Source organism: Salvelinus sp. IW2-2015, linkage group LG4q.1:29, assembly GCF_002910315.2.
Source record: "Salvelinus sp. IW2-2015 linkage group LG4q.1:29, ASM291031v2, whole genome shotgun sequence".
NCBI classification, from domain to species: Eukaryota; Metazoa; Chordata; class Actinopteri; order Salmoniformes; family Salmonidae; genus Salvelinus; species Salvelinus sp. IW2-2015.
This window is the reverse complement of record NC_036842.1, coordinates 82,475,339-82,501,025: the sequence shown is the minus strand read 5'-3', so window position 1 is coordinate 82,501,025 and position 25,687 is coordinate 82,475,339. Positions and strand designations below refer to the sequence as shown.

Below are 25,687 nucleotides of genomic sequence, written 5' to 3'. Positions count from 1 at the left end.
AGGGCTTTCAACAGCTCCTGGTGTAAGGACAATTCATGGCTTGAATATTCTGTAAGTCAAGATTCGACTTAATGTTTCGTCTGTAGGAATTTTTCTCTGCCCAATACACCTGAATCTAACTTCACATCACAGTCAGGTTTTTGTAACTTGAAAAAGGCATTGTTTAAAGATTCTGGGTATAAGCTCCATTCGAAGGCAGAGCATCATGCTATGTATGCTTGGAATCAGCATAAAAGGGCTATTGACAGCAACTCATCAACGTTAGATGTCATAAATGAGGACCAGAAAAAGAAAGTGGAGGTAAACTGTACTTACATTAAAACAATTGCAGATGTGCTCCTATTAACTGCCACTCAACATATAGCATTGAGAGGTCATTGAGTCTGATGACTCTCTGACTCTCACAACAAGGGTCATTTTTTGACAATCTTCCTCTCATAGAGAAAAGGATGAATGCATGGGGCCTTTCTCAGATTTACATGTCATAGGGCTTTTGGTTACGTTTTGTAAAGTGCTTGGTGATGCCAAATGTCTTTCTGACATGCTCCAATCAAGCTCTCTTAACCTATCAAGGGCTGTGGATCTAGTAGGTGCCCTTACAGACACATTACAGGACTACAGAAGTGAGAGTTACTTTGTAGGACTATGGAAAGAGGTTGAAGAGATTGCAGAGCACTGAAAAATAAGTGTACAAAAAGATTTCACGACTCATTGATGATGAGCACTGTAGAACAGAAAAATTGTCACCAAAATGATGGTGAGAGCTTCCAAAGAGCTATCTTTTATCAGGTGCTTGACAGTCTCACAGCTGAGTTGCAGAGGCGTTTTTCAAAGAAGAATTGCGAGATAATGCATGGGGTCCAGTCTCTCAACCCAAAGAGCACAACATTCTTGAATGAGGAGCTTCTGTTTGCTTTTGCTCAGACCTTTGAGTCCGATTTAGAGGACCATGAGCTATTTCGACTTCGTAAGATTTCTGTTGTTACACCAATCAGCAATGCTTCTTGCGAGAGAAGCTTCTCAGCTTTAAAACTGATTAAAACCCACCTTAGGACAACAATGGTTGATGACAGGTTAAGTTGCCTCGGAATTCTCAGTGTTGAGTCAAGGAGGCACGCTCCCTCAACATGGATGAGTTTGAAACATTTAGCCAGTTTTCACCAGAACTGCAGAATTATGCTGTTTTAAATCTACCTAGGATAATTTGGCACGTAGGCGGTCCCTCTGGTCATGATTAAAACCTGCACTGTGTACTAGCTAGTACACTGACATTCTAAAATGATACATCCAAAGGGTATCATGTCACACAGATTTAATTTGGTCTTGATTAGGCCAATTCTAAAACTTGTTTTGCTATTAGTTAGCATAAATATGATACTATATGATAATGTGATAATATTAATATATAATATTATATGATAATATTGATGGGTACCAAAATMATTTTTATTTTTACAAGTCCATTTCTGCTTGATACCTGGTATGTCAAATTGCATAGTTTTTTTTTTGTAAATTAAATTTTTTGTAAATAAACTATGCAATTTATGTAACACACATGCTATCTTATCTCCTTGGTGCTTGACCTTTATTTTCTGAAAATATTTTGGATGTTCAACACTTATAGACCCAGATTACATATTAATGAAAACAGAGTGACCCAAGTCTCTCCTGTGTGTGTGTGAGAGAGAAAGAATTTGAGCTGCAGTTCCGAGGTAGATACACTGACTTCATAGTATGTTAAAGAATTCTAGTGAAGTAACCCTTTTGGACCACACTATCTGCCTCAATGAAGAACTCCGGGTTAATAACTTCTTCTTAATAGGGGGCGCTGTTTTCACTTTGGGAAAAAATTGTGCCCAAATTAAACGGCCTCGTACTCTGTTCTAGATCATACAATATGCATATTATTATTACTATTGGATAGAAAACACTCTGAAGTTTCTAAAATTGTTTGAATTATATCTGTGAGCAAAACAGAACTCATTTGGCAGCAAACTTCCAAACAGGAAGTGAAAATTCTGAAAATGGGCCTCTGTGTCTGGGCCTGCCTATTCAACTGGCTTATATTTATGGATCTGTATGCACTTCATACGCCTTCCACTAGATGTCAACAGGCAGTAGAATGTTGAATGGGGTGTCTAGCTTGATCTGAGAACGAATGAGAGCTTTTGGAGTGACAGGTCCGCTCTTTTGTCAGTATTGAACTGCTCACCAGGGAACCTAACATTGTCTTCTGAAATGCGTTACGTATACACAACGAAATGCTCCGGCTCTGATTTTATTGGATACATATGAGAAAAACATCCTAAAGTAGGATTTTCAACCGAGTTTGACCAGTTTATTCGACGTTTATTGGGAATTTTGGAATTTTTCGTTCAGTGTGCAAAGATTTCTTGGACATGTGCCCTCCACATGGCTAGCCAAAGTTGCTAATTCGACAGAAGAAATGGACATTCTAAAACAAAACAATGATTTATTCTGGAACTAGGACTCCTTGCAAAACCTGTCTCTTATACACATCTAGATGTGTATAAGAGACAGTTAAGAACCAGTGTATCTTTCATTTGCTGCACAACATGTATTTTTTAGTAAAGTTTATGATGAGTTCTTTGGTTAGATTACGTGACTGTCCAAAATATCTCCGGACAATTTGGTGCATCATGGCTACTTATTCACAATGTAAAACCAGGATTTGTACCTCTAAATATGCACATTTTCGTACAAAACATAAATGTATTGTATAACATGATGTTATAAGACTGTCATCTGATGAAGTTGTCCAAAGGTTAGTGATTAATTTTATCTCTATTTCTGGGTTTTGTGAAAGCTATGTTGGCGGTGAATAAATGGCGTTGTGTGTTTGGCTATTGTGGTGAGCTAATATATTTGTAGTGAGACAGAGGGGCGCTGTTTCACTCGCTCAGATGCTTTCTCCTGTGAGATACGTTCAGTCTCTTGTGAATTGAAGAACAATTATGAAACACAGAGAGAAAGATAAATTATTTTATGTTTTGAAAAAAAAAAATTGTAGATTTTTGGGGGAAGCCTGGCTTCCCTTGGCATCCATGACTACACCACACTGCTGTGAATAATATCTGACTGTGTTGAGATGCAGCGAAGAACTCCTCATTCTGTTTTTTGGCTACAGTATGTGGTTAAGGCAATGTCTTCCATTTATTATTAGTGATTCTTGAATCCAAGTCTGCTTTACAGCCATGGGACTGAGTACCTCATGAAATCAGATGTGCTCTGAAGGCAACAGAAATGAATGCCTATTGCTCCCCGGAGTACAATTGGATGGACATGCGTGAAATACAATGGAGGCAAAGAAATGAACCGTCCTTAGCTACAATGCCTTAAGTTATCTATTTGGCTAGTTCACGTTACCACAATAGGCATAGAGAATAAGAAGAATGCCTGAAATATTTTGTCACCAAGTTCAAAAACACACATAAAATGTATCTAATCTGGACAGCCTTTTTTGCTATGTTTTAAATCCCGAACCATGTGATTCCAATAATCTTTTCATGTTTGAACACATTAAAAGAGACAGCAAGTCTAATAATAAAGACATMATTTAATGGTAAAAGTGAATGACTTTTTAATGTGGCATGAACACAACCACTCATGATGCTTTCATCTGATTGTCAAACAAATCACTTCAAAAAGTAGGCTATCTGTGCATGTTCAGCCACTCCAAAATAATCGAAACAGTGCAATGTATGTACACTTGCACCATTTGATAAATGGAAATAGACATCTGTTACAAAACACCATAGTGTTCCTAATGACATGAACTTCAAATTGGTCGGTAAGCAGTGATGTAGTGGTAAAAAAAATAGGTGCTGGGAAAACTCTGATTGCCGTTTGCGGTAAAACAAAAATAACGCTAACTATACTTTCAATGCATTTTTCAGAAAAAGGTGGGTAAACTGTGTTTAGTTGCATTTACCCTCCACTAGCTCTACACCACTGCCGGTAGCCGAGGCAATTTTACACACATGAACAAACGCAGAACAGGTAGCTTACATTCAATATAATACACGATTTGAATCAAAACACGTTTGCACCTTAGTTCATGATTTTTCCATAATTCATGAGTTGAATGCTTGGAGTCTTCACAGATCATGTGACTTAAAACACTAACTTTCTTTCCTTACATGAATAACACTAACTGATGAAGTTGTTCAAGGTTAGTGATTAATTTTATCTCTATTTGTGGGTTTTGTGATGGCTACCTTTGCAGTGGAAACATGGTGAAAACATGGCGTTGTGTGTTTGGCTATTGTGGTGAGCTAATATAAATATATATTGTGTTTTCGCTGTAAAACATTTTAAAAATCGGAAATGATGGCTGGATTCACAAGATGTTTATCTTTCATTTGCTGTATTGGACTTGTGATTTCATGAAATTATATGATATGATATCCCTGTCGCGCTAGGCTATGCTAGTCAGCTTTTTTGATGAGGAGGATCCCGGATCCGGGAGGGTGACTCGTTAGAGGTTTAAGTGAATTATCACTTCTACCTCTAATCAGCAATCATAGGATTCATTCATGCTCCTTAGATGCCAGGTTAGGGTTACACACTCATTTTCTGTCATGCTCTATGGACCCCCTGAAGTAGCATTGGCCACCCCCTGGCCACCCCATGTATAAAACTCTAGTTCCGGCACTGGGTATTTATGACCTGTCGTAAAGTCATAAAACTTGTGGTGGTGAGAGAGGGGGGGAGCCACGATATACACCCCTAAAGGGCCACGTCGTGACAGACTCATTCCATGGTAATCTTCCTGGAAACACAGTATTAAACTCAGGGACCAATAGCCTTTCATTTGCCTAAGGCAAACCTAGTGTAATGTCGTGTTGAGTGCAAGTCCCGTTCCTGGCAGCGGTCTCGTCCATGACTGTCCCTGACAGACATGCATCACAAGTAATGATCCCCTGGCGTGTGATACAGGGATAAGTACAGGGATCGCTGATTCTCAGATTCAGTAATTAGCTTAAGGACTGCATACCACTGGGTACTGCAAGGACACCTTTTTTTGGCCTTTCGGTGACCACACACCACAACAACAGATGTGTAAAAAGTGCTGCTGTCTGTTGCTATGCACATTTAACAATAATGAGAATAGACAGATATACTAGCAACAATCTGAAAGACAGTTATAGACAATTATACTGTACATACTGTAATAGTAACAGTGTTAGCTAACTGCCMAGATAATCTTTCAGGAAATGTGCCGCTCCATGACGGGGGCACACAAAAACATACAAAGAGAGAAATTACGGGGTAAAATGTTGGAGCACTGGAATTTTAATAGAGGTTGAGAAAGTATAGAATATGTTTGATTGTGATTTTGTTTTTTTGTATAGTGTGTAATTTGTACTATATCTTCCTATCTATGATTTACATACAGTATTTTGTCATAAGTACCCGCCAAATGACACTCCACTCACAGTGACCCTTCATTCCTCAGTGAGCCCTGATTTTATTCATGCAACTCAAACAACTACATTTATTTAAACAGCTTAAATTTCTACAGAGAATCTTGTCAGTTTGGGCCTGAGGCTGTGGGGTTCATGTACGGCCTGAGGTTTTTATTGCTAATCTCAGCAAAGTAGTGCCGTCCTTCAGGTCCATAATCCCGTTAGCAGAGCCTCTCTTCATCCTAATCCAGACAGAACACTGCTGTCCATCCTGGGCTCCCTCAGGTATGCAGCTGCACCACCGCTGAACATACAGTAAGATATATTCATACTAACTCTTCACCTGATATTTCTGAATGGATTTACTAATGGGTTTATTTTCAAATTTTCTGCTGAGATGTCAGTGTTGTGGTGTGCTGATCTTGTAAACTGAGATTGTGATGCTTATGTGTATATATTTTACAGGTATATGTTAATATTTAAGAGTAGTTATAGTGGTGTTGTGCAAATTTATAATACTTGCAATAGTTAAGAAAATGCAGGTTTGGAATAGTTCATTTTGATGATGTATGCGAGGTTGTTTGTTACAGAGAAGCTTGTACAGACCACTGCTAGCACTATTGTCTGCAGGGTAAAATCCTCTGCTTTTGCATAGCATGTTTAGGCTGCACCAGTGGAGTGCGTTTTTGTGACTTTATAGTATAGTAATTTACTGGTGCCTGCTTCAATGCAAAGAAATCAAAGGTGCACAGTTTGAGCTATGATCCTCAGATAAGGCCAAACATCAGGTGGCAAGGGATAATCTATCAGGATTGAGAAAGTTAGTTAGAAATTAGTCTGGGATTAAATGGCCAGCATGCACAGGTTCTCTACAGGTTCTCTAGTGTGGTAGAGTGTAGGTTTTGTAGGTGCAACAGAATGGGTGCAACATTCATTCACTTGACCTGTACATGGGATGACATGTTACAGAATAAATTGTTGTTGAATTGAATTATATTMATTATAACATATGGTTGTTTTAACGAAAAACAAAAGGCAGAAGAAACATGATGTTTTCTGCATGTTCTCTCACTGTTGATTAAATACGTTTTCTTGCTCTTGTTCCCATCTTCTGTTCTGTGTTAACTTGCTTGTCCTCTAAAGCAGTTTATTAGTGGTGTGGTGTTGAAAGTTATGCCCTGCAACATGCTATTCTATTTAAACATCTCTTTAACAGTCAAAGTCAGGTTTTGCCGAACAATGTGACTGACGCTTCATTGATCTTGATTTCCGTTAAAATATTCAAGTAGCTGTGCTGTTTTGATCACAGGCTCAAGCACTGGCAACTGTTATCTTGAAGCAACATGTGGAGAGTGTTTATTGACCTGGCCAAAACACAACAACATAATTGCTGCCAGCAAGAGCCAAAGTCAAAGCTCCCCACAAGATCTGACATGACATTGTAAATCAGGGGTCGGCAACAGGCAAGTTTTTAGTAATATACAGTATACACATCGACGGGGCTGCAGTGATTGAGAGCTTCAAGTTCCTTGGTGTTCACATCACCAACATACTAACATGGTCCAAGCACACCATGACAGTCGTGAAGCGGGCACAACAAAACCTATTCCCCCCTCAGGAGACTGAAAAAATTTGGCATGGGTTCTGAGATCCTCAAAAGGTTCTACAGCTGCACCATTGAGAGCATCCTGACTGGTTGCATCACTGCCTGGTATGGCAAATGCTCAGCCTCCGACCGCAAGGCACTACAGAGAGTACATCACTGGGGCCAAGCTTCCTGCCATCCAGGACCTCTATACCAGGCGGTGTCAGAGGAAGGCCCTAAAAATTGTCAAACACTCCAGCCACCCTAGTCATAGGCTGTTCTCTCTGCTACCACACAACAAGCGGTACCGGAGTGCGAAGTCTAGGTCCAAGAGGCTTCTAAACAGCTCTAGTCAAATGGCTGCCCAGGCTATTTGCATTGCCCCCCCCCCCCCCCCCCCCCCCCTCTCCACACCACTGCCACTCTCTGTTATCTATGCATAGTCACTTTAATTAACTCTACCTTCATGTATATAATACCTCAACTAACCGGTGCCCCCGCACATTGACTCTGTACCGGCACCCCCCTGTATATATTGTTATTTTTTACTGCTGCTCTTTAATTACTTGTTACTTTTTTCTCTTATTCTTATTTTTTGAAACTGCACTGTCGGTTAGGGGCTCGTAAGTAAACATTTCACAGTAAGGTCTACACCTGTTGTGTTCTGCGCATGTGACTAATAACATTTTATTTTATTTAAAACATTTTAAGAGATACAGTTGGAAGTCTACATGCACTTAGGTTGGAGTCAGTAAAACTCGTTTTTCACTCCACAAATTTCTTGACTTCTACTTTGTGCATGACACAAGTAATTTTTCCAACAATTGTTTACAGACAGATTATTTCACTTATAATTCACTGTATCACAATTCCAGTGGGTCAGAAGTTTACATACACTAAGTTGACTGTGCCTTTAAACAGCTTGGAAAATTCCAGAAAATGATGTCATGCTTTAGAAGCTTCTGATAGGCTAATTGACATTGTTTGAGTCAATTGGAGGTGTACATGTGGATGTATTTCAAGGCTTACCTTCAAACTCAGTACCTCTTTGCTTGACATCATGGGAACATCAAACGAAATCAGCCAAGACCTCAGAAAAAACATGGTGGACGTCCACAAGTCTGGTTCATCCTTGGGAGAAATTTCCAAACGCCTGAAGGTACCACATTCATCTGTACCAACAATAGTAGGCAAGTATAAACACCATGGGACCACGCAGCTGTCATACAGCTCAGGAAGGAGACGCGTTCTGTCTCCTAGAGATGAACGTACTTTGGTACGAAAAGTGCAAATCAATCCCAGAACAACAGCAAAGGACATTGTGAAGATGCTGGAGGAACTGAAAAAGTGTGCGAGCAAGGAGGCCTACAAACCTGATTCAGCTCTGTCAGGAGGAATGGGACAAAATTCACCCAACTTATTGTGGGAAGCTTGTGTAATGCTACCCAAAACGTTTGACCCAAGTTAAACAATTTATAGGCAATGCTACCAAATACTAATTGAGTGTATGTAAACTTCTGATCCACTGGGAATGTGATGAAAGAAATAAAAGCTGAAAGAAATAATTCTCTCTATTATTCTGACATTTCACATTCTTAAAATAAAGTGGTGATCCTAACTGACCTAAGACAGGGAATTTTTACTAGGATTAAATGTCAGGAATTGTGAAAAACTGAGTTTATATGTATTTGGCTAAGGTGTGTGTAAACTTCCGACTTCAACTGTATGTGATCGTGACTATTATAATCAGTATGGTCTCTAGATTGACTAGATTAACCTTCAATAGTTTTATGTTCCAATATAGCATATCTGACATTCTGACTTTGTCTGACCTCAAGGTACCATAGTAACAAATCTGGTTTATTCATATTATGGAATGCTCACCTCGGCAGGTGTTACTGAGCTGTTGTCCGGGTCTTTGCCTTTGTCTCAGGATGTTTCACTGGGTGGTGAAGGTGGTTCCTCAGGCCCCTGACGTCCCTGGTTCTCTGGGAGAGGAGACGGCCAATCCCGCACCAGTAAGACCACACTAATCATGCCTGTTCACAGATCAACACACATGTATATCTGAAAAACTCACATGATATTACCAAAGATACGTTTTTTTCTTTATGACTTTTGTCCTTTTCACATTACCTGATTGTCTCTCTTAATCTTTCTCTCCCAAAGAGAAACGTGTCTAAAGATGAAGTGAAAAAAGGTAATGCTCCTGTTCTACAAACATTGTATCGTAGCTTTGTAACACAATGAAATAACTGTGAATAAGTGTGTTTTACAATTGCGTATGAAATTTTTTGATCCTCGTCTACACTTCTGTTTCATGTAAATGCTTCTCAACAGTCAAGGCAAAACAGAAGGAAGATGATATTTCTGAGGACAACAGGTATGTGTGTTAAATTGGACCTGTGAGCTGGTTGGTCTGCTTGCATACAGTATTCAACCAATGATGATGATGAAAGTGATGATTTTATTGATGTAATTCCTCTCTCTCAGTATTCAGAGTGGAGTGATGACCTGGCTCTCCAATGGATTCACAAGTGCTCTTCCTCAACCAGCAGGCACACCTAACCTCAGCAGATCCAACTCTGTATCCAGGGTTAGAGGCAGACAACACTACCTGTATCAGTCAGCCTGTGATTTCATCAGTGGAATGTTTTTTGTTGCTGTATGAAGGGTTAATGTGTGACTCTTTCATTCTCTCCCTCCACTTTCTGCTTCAATCCACCAGTCACTGCAGGAGGATGAAAGGTATGAAGGGAGGACTTTATCAAAGTGTTGAATTGGTTTATTCTGTAGAATTTTTTTCTTGAAGTAATATACAAGGTATGTTGAAATGTGGAAATATATAAAACAAAAAGAAAAAAGTTTGATAGTTCTATAAATTGACTGAAGAGTCCTCTTTCCAACAGGAATGGGGTGATTAAGTGGATTGCAGATGGACTGAGTAAAGTGGTACCCCAGCCAGATGAAAAGTACAGAGAGGATATTCGAGAGGAGGATGAAACAGAGGTGACACCAAGTCATGGTAGCTTTGTTTTCAGGAGAGCACATGGTGTTTAATGATTTAAAAGACTTTGTTCTTAAAAATAGCTTGTAAAAATCATGTTTGTCAGGTTGCCTCAAGGCTTTTAAACAGTATAATAACTTTAAAAGTGCTCCACTTTCATTAAAACATGATTACTACATTAATGCTACATTAAACCCTTACCTCCCCATGATAACTCAATATTCTCACTTAAAATCCCTAATTCTGCTCCCGGCTTGATGAATAACCGGAGATGGTCTATAATGTTAGAACAGGCTTTTGAATAACTAGCTTAATCAAAGAAAATTGTTCACAGGGCTTTCAGAGATCTACAAATGAGAGAGGTTTATAAACAAATAGTCTGTGATAATATCAAGGGTGTTAAGACACTATAGACTTCATCTCATCATCATCTCATCAGTAACGGTTAGATGTAATTATTTATTTAATAGTATGCCAACTGTTCGTTTTAAAAGCATTGAGCGGTTATGGCTTACCAGTCTCTCCCCAGATCCGGCTACTGTAGTTTGAATTGTATTCTAGTTCAGCTTTCAGAAATCAGCAGGGTGGTGCTGATTAGACAAAAAAAGTCCAGTTAAAGAAAGTCCAGTTGTCTAACAAGAATTCCATTGTGCTGGAGTTTCATTTTCTAATACCGGTAATTCATCTTTTCTCCTTTATGTTCCTCTATTTGCTTAAAACGCATGAGGAGTTTATCGCAGAGCCATGTGTAAGTACAGCTATGTAATGGGCTGTATCTGGGCCGGACACCCACCCACCCCCTTAGTGGTCTGAGTAGTCGTACACCTTCAATCAACACCTTCAATCAATCCCGAATAGTATTTGCTCTAAAGCTTCACATTTCATCAACCACTTATTTTAATGAAAGGATAGAATAAAATGTTGAAATCAAGGACAAATGATATCAATGATTGAGGTATTGCACATCTTACAGATGTATACCAAACATTAGAAACACCTTTCTAATATTGAGTTGCACCTTGGGCTGTTACGGTGACCGTATTACCGCCACACCGGTGATCATGAATCATGATAGCAGTAAAATTCCACATCACCGTTTAGTCACGCTAATTACGCTTCTCCAAGCTCTGATGCTCATTAGTAGTTAGTTACTAGCCCGATGCTCTAACCACTAGGCTACCCTGCCGCCCCTAATCTCTCTGACATCAATGCAAATGTAATTGAAAATCTCATCAAACACTTCATGAGAGCCCATGAGCTCAAATTGTGCAACATTTCTATAGCTATGCAATCGCGTGAGAAAACATAGTTTTGATGGCCTCTATTAAAAAGAGGAGGACTAACCTGACACCCGCACATTGACTTGGTGCTGGTTCTTTTGGCTAGACCTACTAATAATATTAAGCACATTGCTTCTCTTTACAACAGGAGTACAGCCTTCCTCCTGTCTTGCATGAAAATGAACCACAGGAAAAGCATCCTCCATTCGCTATTTAAGTGCATAGATTACATTTTTCTTCTCCTCCCATGCCCCTTTTTCGAGACAGGTGCACGATAATGGTCCTTTCTAAATCAAAACTGATTTCACACATATATTATTTAGAATATGTAAAGACAACAGTAAATTAAGAATAGTCTGATGGGTGACAATATTAGCCTATCACTTGTGAATGATGCCCAGCATAAGGCAAGAAACAGTGCATACCTTTTTTTGCGACTTTTTCTAATCATAGTCGCACACCTCATGTAGCCTAGCCCATAGTTCTATATGTTTTGATAAGGTTTGTATCACAACTAAAGTGGCCAAATAACTTCTTAAAAWGAAGCACATTAATAYGCTTTATAACCAGTGTACTGTAGAGACTAATTGGTATACATAGGCTGCAGGTGAGTTTTAAGTTTGGGGAAGATCATTTTCACCATWAAAAATGCACCTTTATAATAAAGCATTACATGCATAATCACATTTGCAGTCACTTTCGAGAACAGTGTTTGATTGCATTTTGGAACATTTGCGCTTATATCCCACTACCATGTGTGCATTTCTGCACATATAATGTGAAAAAATAGCCTATCTACATTTTAAGCTGTTCGGGAGTATGTTTGGAATATTTATTTATTGCACAGAAGGACAAGTTGACCAATAGAATAGGTCAACTTTTGTATTATGAGGGATAGTAGATTGACATAGGCTTGTGCTTTTGCTGATCGTTAGGCCTACTCATCTTGTTGGCTGACTAAAAGTAGCTAAATGTGGACAGTTCTAACAGTGCGTCCCCGATGTGTCTGTCTTCATTCACTTGTAGCCTTCTTCTTAGCTGAAATGTCTGTGAGTAGGACCCGATCACATGACGGGCATTGGCTACATCTGAGAGAGCCATGTGAGTGAGAAGTGCTTCAGGGCACCGCAGCTGAGAAGAGGGAATTAAGATTAGCCTATTACATTCAGCTAAAGGGCACAACGGCCACTTTGGCCGCAAAAGGCATTGTTTTTTTAGGGGGCGTAACGGCCACACAAGGGGAATGCCGCTGGGAAATTCGAGGTCTGGTGAGATTATTTTCAAGTGCTTGTCAAATTGTGAATGAGAGACTGATGAAGTGTGTGCATCTTGCAACTTTTTTAAAATCATCATTACAGTACCATCATGCAGCCTTAGAATGTAGTAAAAATCTAAACATATAGCCCAACGTTTGTATCACAACTAAAGTTGCATTAATAACTCTAAATTAAGCATAKAGGACCAGTTTCTTTGTTAACCTGTCACGGATCCCCCGGTACTGCTGCTCATTCCGTTCACCAGCTCCGGAGATCTACGTCACCGGCTTTCTAGGCGTCACTGAACTGGATTCACTACCCCAGGCACCTGGTTCCCATTCCCCCTGATTAGCATGTTATTGTGCACTTCTTTTACGGGCCTCGTCCTGTGTATTATTTAGAGGTTTACACCTCGCTCTTTTGTTTGGGTGGAGTAAATAAAAAACCCTATTACGTATTCCTGCGCCTGTCTCCAATCATTAGACAACGTGACATAACCGCTCAACACAGAATAGTCGCATGTGCGCACTTCCTTTTGAAATCGTTTGGAGAAAATATCCTTTCTATTTTATATGTTCAATTGTATTCTTCATACTATAAAATAATAAAAAAGAATGTCACGGAATTCTAAACAAATCTTGTCTGCTAAATGAACTAGTGTAGCCCACAGCCATATCAGGGCCTAACATAAGGACAACTCAGAGTATGCTATTCTGTTCTTCTGAAATAGACTACATTTTCTTCATATCATGTTTCTTTAGACCTGTCTACAATAAATAATGGATTTATTGTGATGGTGTAGGCTATACTAAATGGATTTATTACACTTTTTAAAATGTAGATGTTCCAAAAGTCTGCATTGGTGGCTTGTAGGCTATGCGTGGAAGCCAGGAGATGCCAAACGTCTTTATGCTAATTAACGGTCAATTACTGTGAGACCGGCAGTTATTTGCTTGACAATCACCGGCTGACAAAATTTCATGACCGCCACAGCCCTAGTTGCACCCCATCCTTTTGCCCTCAGAACAGCCTCAATTCGACGGGGCATGGACTCTACAAGGTGTCAAAAGCATTTCACAGGGATGCAGGCCCATGTTGACTCCAATGCTTCCCCCAGTTGTCAAGTTGGCTGGATGTCCTTTCGGCGGTGGACCATTTTTGATACTCACGGGAAACTGTTGAGCGTGAAAACCCAGCAGCGTTGCAGTTCTTGACACAAACCGGTGCGCCTGGCACCTACTACCATACCCTGTTCAAAGGCACTTAAATATTTTGTCTTGCCCCTTCACCCTCTGAATGGCACACATACACAATCCGTCTCAATTGTCTCAAGGCTTAAAATCCTTCTTTAACCTGTCGCCTACACTGAGTGAAGTGGCTTTAAGCTTAACAAGTGACATCAATAAGTGATCATATTTTTCACCTGGATTCACCTGGTCAGTCATATCATGGAAAGAACAGGTGTTCTCAATGTTTTGAATACTCAGTGTACATTTGATGATTTGGGTTTGAAAACTTGAACAGCATTGCTTTGATAGATATAGATACGGTTCAAATTGTAAATTGTTTTACAATTTATATAAATAGAATCATAATTCCTTTAAAACAGCACCCTTTCATAACCAAATAGCCCATTTATAAATAAATGTATAATTGGACAGCAGAGGAGCATTTTAAACTATTGTAATGTAATAACATAAAATGATCAAAACAACTATATGGTAAATATTTAATATACCCATTGTAAAAAATGAAAGTTTGTGATGCTGAGTTATTCACATTATGTTGCTGTCAATCAAATGCTGACTTCTCTTTTTCAGGTTTATAACATGAAAGATGTGCCTGGTATGTGTTTAAATTTGTCACACAGCAATCCCATTTGTGTGTACCGGTATGTCACAAATGTTATAACTGCTTTGACTCACTATTGATGTGGTCACTGATTGGTCTATTTTCTTTCTAGACGCAGAGCCCCTCCCACATATACCTGTGGTGGAGATGTTTTCAGAATATGAGGAAGAGGATCAGATACCACAGTTCCCCCCCAAGTGAGTCACACAGAGACACGCCTCCCCCCACTGTACAGCCCCCCTCCACTCCTCTGCCACCTGGACAGACACATATACACAGCCAAATTCAACTTCAGTAACTTCACTTTCACCCCATCACGCTGACAAAATGTATCTTAATCCTAATCCCCCCCCCCCCTGTCTCTCTCTGCCACTTGGCTTCTACCACCATCTCTTTATTCCTCTATCTGTTTTCTTCCCGTCTGTCTTGCATTGCAGTGTGGTTAACTGGATTAAGAATGCTATTCCTCAGCCTGTGATGCTCCCTGCAGGTTACGTAGAGGCCCAGAGTAAGGCCCAGAGCAAGAGGTCATCTCTTGACAAAGGTAGAAGCAGAGTTTAAATGTTTGAGGCCAGTTACCTCAACATAGATTAAAAGCCTAGTCCTGGAGTATGAAACCTACTCAATGGAGGATTTCAATTGAAATAACTTTCTAGTCAAAGCAAAATCAAATCCAATTGTATTAGTCACATGCAACCTTACAGTGAAATGCTTACTTACGAGCCCCTAACCGACAGTGCAGTTTAAAAAAATACGAATAAGAGATAATAGTAACAAGTAATTACAGAGCAGCAGTAAAAAATAGCAGTATACAGTGGGGCAAAAAAGTATTTAGTCAGCCACCAATTGTGCAAGTTCTCCCACTTAAAAATATGAGAGAGGCCTGTAATTTTCATCATAGGTACACTTCAACTATGACAGACAAAATGAGGAAAAAAAATCCAGAAAAATACAATTGTAGGATTTTTTATGAATTTATTTGCAAATTCTGGTGGAAAATAAGTATTTGGTCAATAACAAAAGTTTATCTCAATACTTTGTTATATACCCTTTGTTGGCAATGACAGAGGTCAAACGTTTTCTGTAAGTCTTCACAAGGTTTTCACACACTGTTGATGGTATTTTGGCCCATTCCTCCATGCAGATCTCCTCTAGAGCAGTGATGTTTTGGGGCTGTTGCTGGGCAACACGGACTTTCAACTCCCTCCAAAGATTTGTCATACCCGCTTCACGACTGTCATGGTGTGCTTGGACCATGTTAGTTTGTTGGTGATGTGGACACCAAGGAACTTGAAACTCTCAACCTGCTCCACTGCAGCCCCGTCGATGAGAATGGGGGCGTGCTCGGTCCTCTTTTTCCTGTAGTCCACAATCATGTCCTTTGTCTTGATCACATTGAGGAAGAGGTTGTTGTCCTGGCACCACACAGCCAGGTCTCGTCGTTGTTGGTGATCAGGCCTACCACTGTTGTGTCATCGGCAAAATTAATGATGGTGTTGGAGTCGTGCCTAGCCGTGCAGTCAAGAGTGAAGAGGGAGTACAGGAGGGGGCTGAGCACGCACCCCTGAGGGGCCCCTGTGTTGAGGATCAGCGTGGCGGATGTGTTGTTACCTACCCTTACCACCTGGGGGCGGCCCGTCAGGAAGTCCAGGATCCAGTTGCAGAGGGAGGTGTTTAGTCCCATGGTCCTTAGCTTATTGATGAGCTTTGAGGGCACTTGAACACTGAGCTGTAGTCAATGAATATCATTCTCACATAGGTGTTCCTTTTGTCCAGGTGGGAAAGGGAAATGTGGAGTGCAATAGAGACTGCATCATCTGTGGATCTGTTGGGGCGGTATGCAAGTTGGAGTGGGTCTAGGGTTTCTGGGATGATGGTGTTGATGTGAGCCATGACCAGCCTTTCAAAGCACTTCATGGCTACAGACGTGAGTGCTACGGGTCGGTAGTCATTTAGGCAGGTCACCTTAGTGTTCTTGGGCACAGGCACTATGGTGGTCTGCTTAAAATGTTGGTATTACAGACGTGGACAGGGAGAGGTTGAACATGTCAGTGAAGACACTTGCTAATTGGTCAGCGCATGCTCGCAGTACACATCCTGGTAATCCGTCTGGCCCTGTGGCTTTGTGAATGTTAACCTGTCTAAAGGTTTTACTCACATCGGCTGCGGAGAGCGTGATCACACAGTCTTCCGGTACAGTTAGTGCTCTCATGCATGTTTCAGTGTTATTTGCCTCGAAGCTAGCATAGAAGTAGTTTAGCTTGTCCGGTAGGCTTGTGTCCCTGGGCAGCTCTCGGCTGTGCTTCCTTTTGTAGTCTGTAATGGTTTGCAGGCCCTGTCCCGGACTAGTCTTAATCTGTGTCCAAGAAACCTGCACCTAATAATACAAATCTACTAGCTACGCGTGTATGCTAATGTTGTACACCTGTCTTCTCATTTTCTCTCAGTTCTCTCACCACCTCCAGAGTCCCTCAAAGGAGATGAGGACTCACAGAACTCTAAGTAAATTTAACCCACAGACGGCACTATGCTACAGCCGTTAGAATGTAGGCTCAGCTGTATGTCTGTATGTTTCTGTGTTCCCTTTGGCCCGTTAGTAAGTTGTTTCTCTGTGTCCCACAGTGTCGTAGGCTGGTTCGTGACGGGCCTCGGCCTCAAGATGCCACAGCCTGTCGCGAGATCCAGAGATGATGTTGAAGTTGTGCCGAATGGTACGTGATATTTATTTTTGTATGTTTTTCACATTTTATCTTCCTCTTACCTTCAAACCGAGCCCTCATTCTCAGTTCAAAATACAAGTAAATCTAAAATCACACAAAGGACTCTGACTACAGAGTCAGTTAGACACAGTTAGACCCGTCAGCAATTTTTACAAATTCAGGTTAATTAAGATGATATGCCATGCAGTAAGTGTAGGCTTGGGACCTACTATTTCTCTTTTATTTTGTACTATTTCTTCTATATTCCATAAAGTGTTGAAGTCACAGAAGAGATTGTAACCCTCTCCTTCTGTTGGTCTGGTTTAGAGAGACCCTAACTCAGTCCATCTTCTCCTTCTGTTTCAGGGGGGGTGGGAGCGCTGAGAGACCCTTAAACAAAAGGAGAAAGAAGACTGAGGAACCGTGAGAGAGACTGAGAACAAAGAGATAGAGGCAGAAAGACAGACTTACCGACATAGATGATTTTGGACATTTATACAGCTCCACTGAGCAACCTGGCAGCTGTGAGACATCGCTTATTTTTTTTTTACTTACCTTACTCTTTATGGAATGCAGATATTTTTGTTTGATTTTAATTGTGTATAGTCAATGTATAACAGTTCATTAAAATGAACTGTTTGTCAGTTAATGTCAGTTGTTCAAATCTTGTCGATATGTAGCAAGAAATGGGTCTTGTCTTCATTGTAGTAATCTTTGAAGTAATTTGGATTCATTAAGAGATTAAGTATATTAGAAAATACWTACAGACACATAGAGCTATCAGGCAACATTGTGTCTCATAGTTTTTGTACATTAAATATACCACATTAAACTACTTTTTTGAAGGTAAAGATTATTGCTGCACTAAAAAGCTAACACAAAAACGACTTAATCCTATTGTACATGTTTTCCCTTGTGACCTATTCTCATCGCCTTGAACTATGAATGTGGCCTAAGGTTGTAATTATGTTTATTTTGATCTGACAGAGTCAAACAGAGTCACGGCAGTCAAGTTATTATAAATAAGTTGATAAATTATGACATCATGCCTAAAAAGTATGCCTGACATTATAATAACGTGTTGTAAAATATTATAAAAATAATAAAGATATCATCTGAAATATTTTGTCGTGTTAAGAGATGATGATATTAAATTCTTACAAAACATTTTGTATATTGTATTTATTTAAGCATATTGCTTATAATTGAAAAATAAAATAAGAGAATGTCATATTTTAATTGTTGATTTCAAAGATTTTCCTCTCAAATCAAATGCTACATATCAAACACAATGGATTGTTCACATTACCATGTTGACTCTTGGTGTCTTATCAGTTGTAACAGTCCAGACACAGACAATGACGTACTGTATGACTGCTTGTCCCAAAGTCTCTAAAAGACCCAAAGCAGTGGACCTGGTTCTGGAGGAAGTAGTAGAAGCAGACATGAAGGATCTGGAGGTGCCAACACAGATGACACAGCCAACAAAGTTGGCTCTGGCACAGCCGGCACAGCAAAAACAGCCATTGAAACCAGATGAGCCTGAACCGAATCTTCCAAATGTCCCAGAGTCAACAACCCCATCGCTGGAGGATGCTGAGACTCCGACAGGCAGGTGGACACCCTTCACAGAGAGCATCAAGAGAGAGGCTGAGGGCATAGCTATGGCTACCATGGAGGAATGGTAAGCAAGGAGTCAGACCAGATCAAATATCTCAAAGTAATTTATGTAGAATATTACAGGAGCCTACACACAGTCACTATTTTACACATTGTCTGGTTATGGTGATCCAACAGTAGTTGCATATCTTCTCATTGGGTTAACCAGAATTGTTTCCCTTCAGTCTAAAGGAGAAATAAAGTTGTCTATATAAAGTTAGCTTAATATGACATACTAGTAATATCCCAGCAATGTGCACATCTCTGCAGGATGACCCAGGGCTGCGTGGATTTGGTGCAAATGGCGGAGGAGGTGGCCAGACACACAGCTGAGACGGCCATCAGGCAGATGCAAGATGCCCAATTTATCAAACTGTCCATTCAAAGCCAGGAAGCCATTCTGGAGGAAGACGAAGACCCAGAGTAAGTTTTCACTCAGCCTTAACATCCTCAGTCCCCTGCCTACTCCAGAACAAATGCATAGGCTATCTCCAAACACCTGCCCTACACTTGTATAGCATTTTAAATGTAGCATTTATTGGGGTCATGGTTTAAGAGACAACTGGCCATAAATGTGTGAAGTCCCTCCCCTCCCACACATGTACATGGATGTGGCTGGGGTCTTTGACAATTTTTAGGGCCTTCCTCTGACACTGCCTGGTGTAGAGGTCCTGGATGGCAGGCAGCTTTGCCCCAGTGATGTACTGGGCCGTACGCACTACCCTCTGAAGTGCCTTGCGGTCGGATGCCGAGCAATTGCCGTACCAGGCAGTGATGCAACCGGTCAGGATGCTCTCGATGTTGCAGCTGTAGAACCTTTTGAGGATCTGAGGACCCATAACAAATCTTTTTAGTTTCCTGGGCTTTGTCGTGCCCTCTTCACGACCCGGTGACATGTGCATGATCTTAGCTAGCTAGCGTCGCCATGACATCGTCTAGAAGTGTGATTGGGGATTTCTATTGGATAAGCAGTTTCTGCATATCTTTACTGTACTGTCTTTGATGATGATGTATGTTTTTTGCCATATTAGTGCACTGGGCCTTTATTACTCCTGTATGAGCAGAGAAAAATGCTTGTCAGCAGCTGCGTCAAGATGTCCACTATCATCCCCTGCCAAAGAAAAGGGAAGTAACTGAGTTGAATGACTACTGACCCATAGCACTCACTTCGTCATCATGAAGTGCTTCGAAATGTTATTCAAGACATCACTTCCTCCCTTCCCTACACACCCAACCCTCCAATTCGCCTACTGCTCTCTAAGCTCACCACAAAGCTTACAGCCCTGGGACTGAACTCCTCACTATGCAACTGGGTCCCGGACTTCCTGATGGGCTGCCCCCAGGGGGTGAAGATAGGCAACATTACTTCCTCCACACTGATCCTCAACACGGGGGCTCCACAAGGGTGCGTCCTTAGTCGCCTCATGTATACCCATGACTGTGCGGCCTCACATAGTTCCAACTACATCATCAAGTTCCCTGACGACACGACAGTAGTAGGCCTGATACAATGGCGTCGGAGGGGATGGCTGCCGTTTTACGGGCTGCTAACCAACTGTGCTATTTTGTGTGTTTTTTTGCATTGTTTGTAACTCATGTTGTACATAATGTTGCTGCTACCGTCTCTTATGACCAAAAAGAGCTTCTGGATATCAGAACAGTGATTACACACATCGAACTGGACAAAGAATTTTTCTTTAATGAGTCCGAAACGAAGGATATACTGCTTCTCCGAGACCATGCCCAAATCTCCGTCATTCGCGTGAAGAAAAGACAGAAATACAGGGGACAGAGATCGGGGTGCCTTGTGAGAATTTGTTGGCGAGTGGGCAACCTGCCTCTACCATCCGTTCTACTGGAAAATAAATTAGATGATTTCCGCTCAAGACTATCCTACCAATGGGACATTAACTGTAATATCTTATGTTTCGACGACTCTGATAATATTCAGCTGGCTGGGTTTTCTGTACATCGGCAGAACAGTACAGCTACGTCTGGTAACACGAGGGGTGGGGCTGTGTGTCTATTTGTCAATAACAGCTGGTGCGCGAGGTATTAAGGTATTGCTTTCCTGAGGTAGAGTACCTCATGATAAACTGTAGACCATACTATCTACCAAAGAGTTTTCATCTATATTTTTTGTAGCCGTCCATTTAACACCACAAACCGATGCCGGCACTAACACTGCACTCAACGAGCTGTATAAGGCCATAAGCAAACAAGAAAATGCTCACCCAGAAGCAGCGCTCCTAGTGGCCGAGGACTTTAATGCAGGCGAACTACAATCCGTTTTACCTCATTTCTACCAGCATGTCACATGTGCAACCAGAGGAAAAAAGGAGGCCACCTTTACTCCACACACAGAGATGCATACAAAGCTCTCCCTCACCATCCATTTGGCAAATCTGACCATAATTATATCCTCCTGATTCCTGCTTACAAGCAAAAACTTAAGCAGGAAGTACCAGTGACTTGCTCAATACGGAAGTGGTCATATGACGCGGATGCTACGGTACAGGACTGTTTTGTTAGCACAGACTGGAATATGTTCAGGTATTCATCCAATTGCATTGAGGAGTATACCACCTCAGTCACCGGCTTCATTAATAAGTGCATTGACGACATCGTCCCCACAGTGACCGTACGTACATATCCCATCCAGAAGCCATGGATGACAGGCAACATCTGCACCGAGCAAAAGGCTAGAGGTGCCGCTTTCAAGGAGCGGGACACTAATCTGGACTCTTATAAGCAATCCCGCTATGCCTTCAGACGAACCATCAAACAGGCAAAGCGTCAATAGAGGACTAAGATTGAATCCTACTCCACCGGCTCTGACGCTCGCCGGATGTGGCAGGGCTTGCGGACTACAAAGGGAAACCCAGCCGCGAGCTGCCCCGTAACACAGGCCTACCAGATGAGCTAAACGCCGGAGAGGGAGTATATGTGACACACGCTCTCCATAGCCGATATGAGCAAGACCTTTAAACAGGTCAACATTCACAAGGCTGCGGGGCCAGACGGATTACCAAGTCTGTAATACCTACATGTTTTAAGCAGACCACCTGTACTCCTGTTCACTGCGTGGCCAAGCACGACTCCAACACCATCATTAAGTTTGCTGACGACACAACAATGGTAGGCCTGATTGCAGGTCACCCGGACTATTTACATTGACAACCCCCCCTTTGTTTTTAAACTGCTGTCGCTGTTTATTATCAATGCATAGTCCCTTTCCCCCTACCTACCTTGACTAACCTGTACCCCCTGCACATTGACTCGGTACCGGTACCTCCTGTATATAGCCTCAGTATTGTTATTTTATTGTGTTATTTTTTAAATATTTTTTTTTAACTTGAGTTTATTAGGTAAATATTTTCTTAACTTGATTTCTTGAACAGCATTGTTGGTTAAGGGCTTGTAAGTAAGCATTTCACGGTAAGGTCTACACCTGTTGTATTTGGAGCATGTGACAAATAACATTTGATTTGATTACCAAAAACGATGAGACAGCCTACAGGGATGAGGTAGGAATGCTGACGCTGTGGTGTCAGGTAAACAACCTCTCCCTCAACGTCAGCAAAATAAAGGAGCTGATTGTGGACTTCAGGAGGATTCAGGCTGGGCACGCCCCCATCCTCATCAACATGGCCGATGTGGAGACGGTCAAAAACTTCAAGTTCCTTGGCGTACACATTTCCGAGGAGCTGAAATGGTCAAATCACACGGACACAGTTGTGAAGAAGGCACGACAGCGACTCTTTAACCATAGGAGGCTGAAGAAATGTGGCCTGCCCCCTTTGCCCCCTCCCCCAACAGACATCATTCTGAATAGCCACCACTACACCTAACCCCCCATGCACCCACCTCTTCCTGCTGCTCCCCCATGGACATTTAAATGTTTCTCCCCCCTCAACGTACAATTACCCTGCCTACACCCTAATGGACATTTATATGTATCATTGTCACAGTTGTAAATATGTATATATTATCATAGTTGTTTTATTGTTTCATTCACACCTACACTGTTGGAGCTCAGAGCTTAAGTATTCCACTGTACACTGCAACGACATCAACGAACCTGTGCATGTGACAAAATACACATCTAATCAAAACATTTGATGTAATCATAACACGACATCACTTCCCCTGGCAACCACTGGTCCCCTCTCGACGGTTGCCTAGTAACTGAGCAGGCTTCCTGTTTTTCGCTTCGACGTGGGTGAAGGGTGGCTAAGGTTTGGGCTCGAGCGAATCCATTGAGAGGTAGACGATTCTCTCTCTATTTCAAAACTTTAAAACACAGCAAAACGTTTGTTGACTTGACAACAGATTCGTTAATGTCGCAAAGATGAGTCTTGGGAGGTAAACTATTACCGAATGCACTCGAAATCTCTTGAGTGTTCAAGTGAGTAGCCTCAAGCCTGCCTTGTCCATATTGCATGCAAATAGTTTTTGACCATGCCTAGTCTATCAGATGTAACACTTTGAATACACCTGCTGCTAACTGTTTACTGGCAACAAACTAAATGTCTGAAAATATATTTTGTTTATGTTTAACTTAATTCAATTGAAGAAATAAGTGTTTTCTTGATTGGCTACTGAACTGGTAGCTAGGTTGATTAGATAATGCACGGTATTAGTAGGATTGGCAAGTGACATGTTGTTGTTCTACCTATGCAATAGTGTCAGGCGGTTATAGGGGGGAGGGATTGGGAGCAACATTTTGCTGTGACCAGGGTTCTAAATGATCATTTTTCATTGGAAGCACTGGTGTTCCCAACTTTAAAAAGTTAGGAGCACCACATGAAATGTAGGAGGAAAAATAAGATTTCATTTTTTGTTGTTGATTGAGATACAGCCTATATTGAGCCTATATGAATTTTAGCTACTTTTGAAGCACATGTTGTGCCCTAGAAACTAATATGTAACACTAAAGACGTTAGTTTATTATAAAAGCTAAAATGTTGACATGAATACCTGTCATTGAAATTACAAAGTAATTTGTGGAATACAGTGATCCCTCGCCACTTCGCGGTTCACTTATCGCGGATTCGCTATTTCGCGGATTTTCATAATGCATTTTTTTTTTTTTTTTTGTGCATTGTGCTCTGCATTCTGATTCGCTAAAAACTCACTCCCGCTTCTTGTATCANACAGTGATCCCTCGCCACTTCGCGGTTCACTTATCGCGGATTCGCTATTTCGCGGATTTTCATAATGCATTTTTTTTTTTTTTTTGGTGCATTGTGCTCTGCATTCTGATTCGCTAAAAACTCACTCCCGCTTCTTGTATCAAAACATGCTACGAATTGTGCTATCATTTTGTCGTCTCGTGCAGTTATGTGTACGTACATAAAACAGCTTGGCAAATTTACATTAAGTTGGCCAAATTATCTTGTAATTTCGAACATCTCCTAAACCCATAATGTCGACGAAACGGCCTACACGTGAGTCACTGTATTTGTATACATGTAATAGTTGCTAATTGTAAAAAAAAAACAAGTTTTCTATTTCGCGGATTTCACTTATCGCGGGTCATTTTCGGAACGTAACCCCCGCGATAAACGAGGGATTACTGTATTAGGTTTCTACATTGTGTAAATGCACAATTTTCTTATTGAGACAGGACAAATTGGTGCCGGAGGAGATGGCTGCCGTTTTACGGTCCCCTAACCAATTGTGCTATTGTGTGTGTTTTTTCAAGTTATTTGTTACTTATTTTGTACATAATGCTTATGCCACTGTCTCTTATGACCGAAAATAACTTCTAGATATCAGGACAGCGATTACTCACCCCGTACTGGAAGAATACTTTTTTTTCTTTAACGAGTCGGACGTGAAGTATTTACTCCAGATACCCGACAAGGCCCTCATCCCCGTCATTAGTAGGAGAAAGACACGGAGATATCGGGGACGTAGGTCTGGGTGTCTTGTAAGGATCCGTAATCTGCCTTTACCATCAATCCTATTAGCCAATGTACAATCACTGGATAATAAAATAGAAGAACTACGAGCACGTATATCCTACCAACGGGACATTAAAAACTGTAATATCTTATGTTTCACCGAGTCGTGACTGAACGACAACATGAATAACATACAGCTGGTGGGTTTTACACTTTTTCGGCAGGATAGAACAGCAGCCTCTGGTAAGACAAGGGGTGGGGGTCTATGTATATTTGTAAACAACAGCTGGTGCACGAAATCTACAGAAGTCTCGAGGTTTTGCTCTACTGTGGTAGAGTATCTCATGATAAGCTGTAGACCACACTATTGACCAAGAGAGTTTTCATCTATATTCTTTGTAGCTGTCTATTTACCACCACAAACCGATGCTGGCACTAAGACTGCACTCAATGAGCTGTATACGGCCATAAGCAAACAGGAAGATGCTCATCCAGAGGCAGCGCTCCTAGTGGCCGGGGACTTTAATGCAGGGAAACTTAAATCTGTTTTACCTCGTTTCTACCAGCATGTTAAATGTGCAACCAAAGGGAAAAACCTCTAGACCACCTTTACTCCACACATAGAGACACGTACAAATCTCGCCCTTCATTTGGCAAATCTAACCATAATTCTATCCTCCTGATTCCTGCTTACAAGCAAAAACTTAAGCAGGAAGCACCAGTGACTCGGTCAATAAAAAAGTGGTCAGATGAAGCAGATGCTAAGCTACAGGACTGTTTTGCTAGCACAGGCTGGAATATGTTCTGGGATTCTTCCAATGACATTGAGGAATACACCACATCAGTCACTGGCTTCATCAATAAGTGCATCGATGACGTCGTCCCCACAGTGACTGTACGTACATATCCCAACTAGAAGCCATGGATTACAGGCAACATCCGCACTGAGCTGAAGGGTAGAGCTGCCGCTTTGAAGGAGCGGGACTCTAACCCGGAAGCTTACAAGAAATCC

The 25,687-nt window shown here is 41.2% G+C and overlaps 1 pseudogene; it reads left to right on the top strand.

The window, feature by feature from the left end:
- The first annotated feature begins 7,424 nt into the window (after positions 1–7,424).
- LOC111962639 (cyclic nucleotide-gated channel beta-1-like) overlaps positions 7,425–25,687 on the top strand; it is a 35,194-nt pseudogene continuing 16,931 nt past the window's right edge.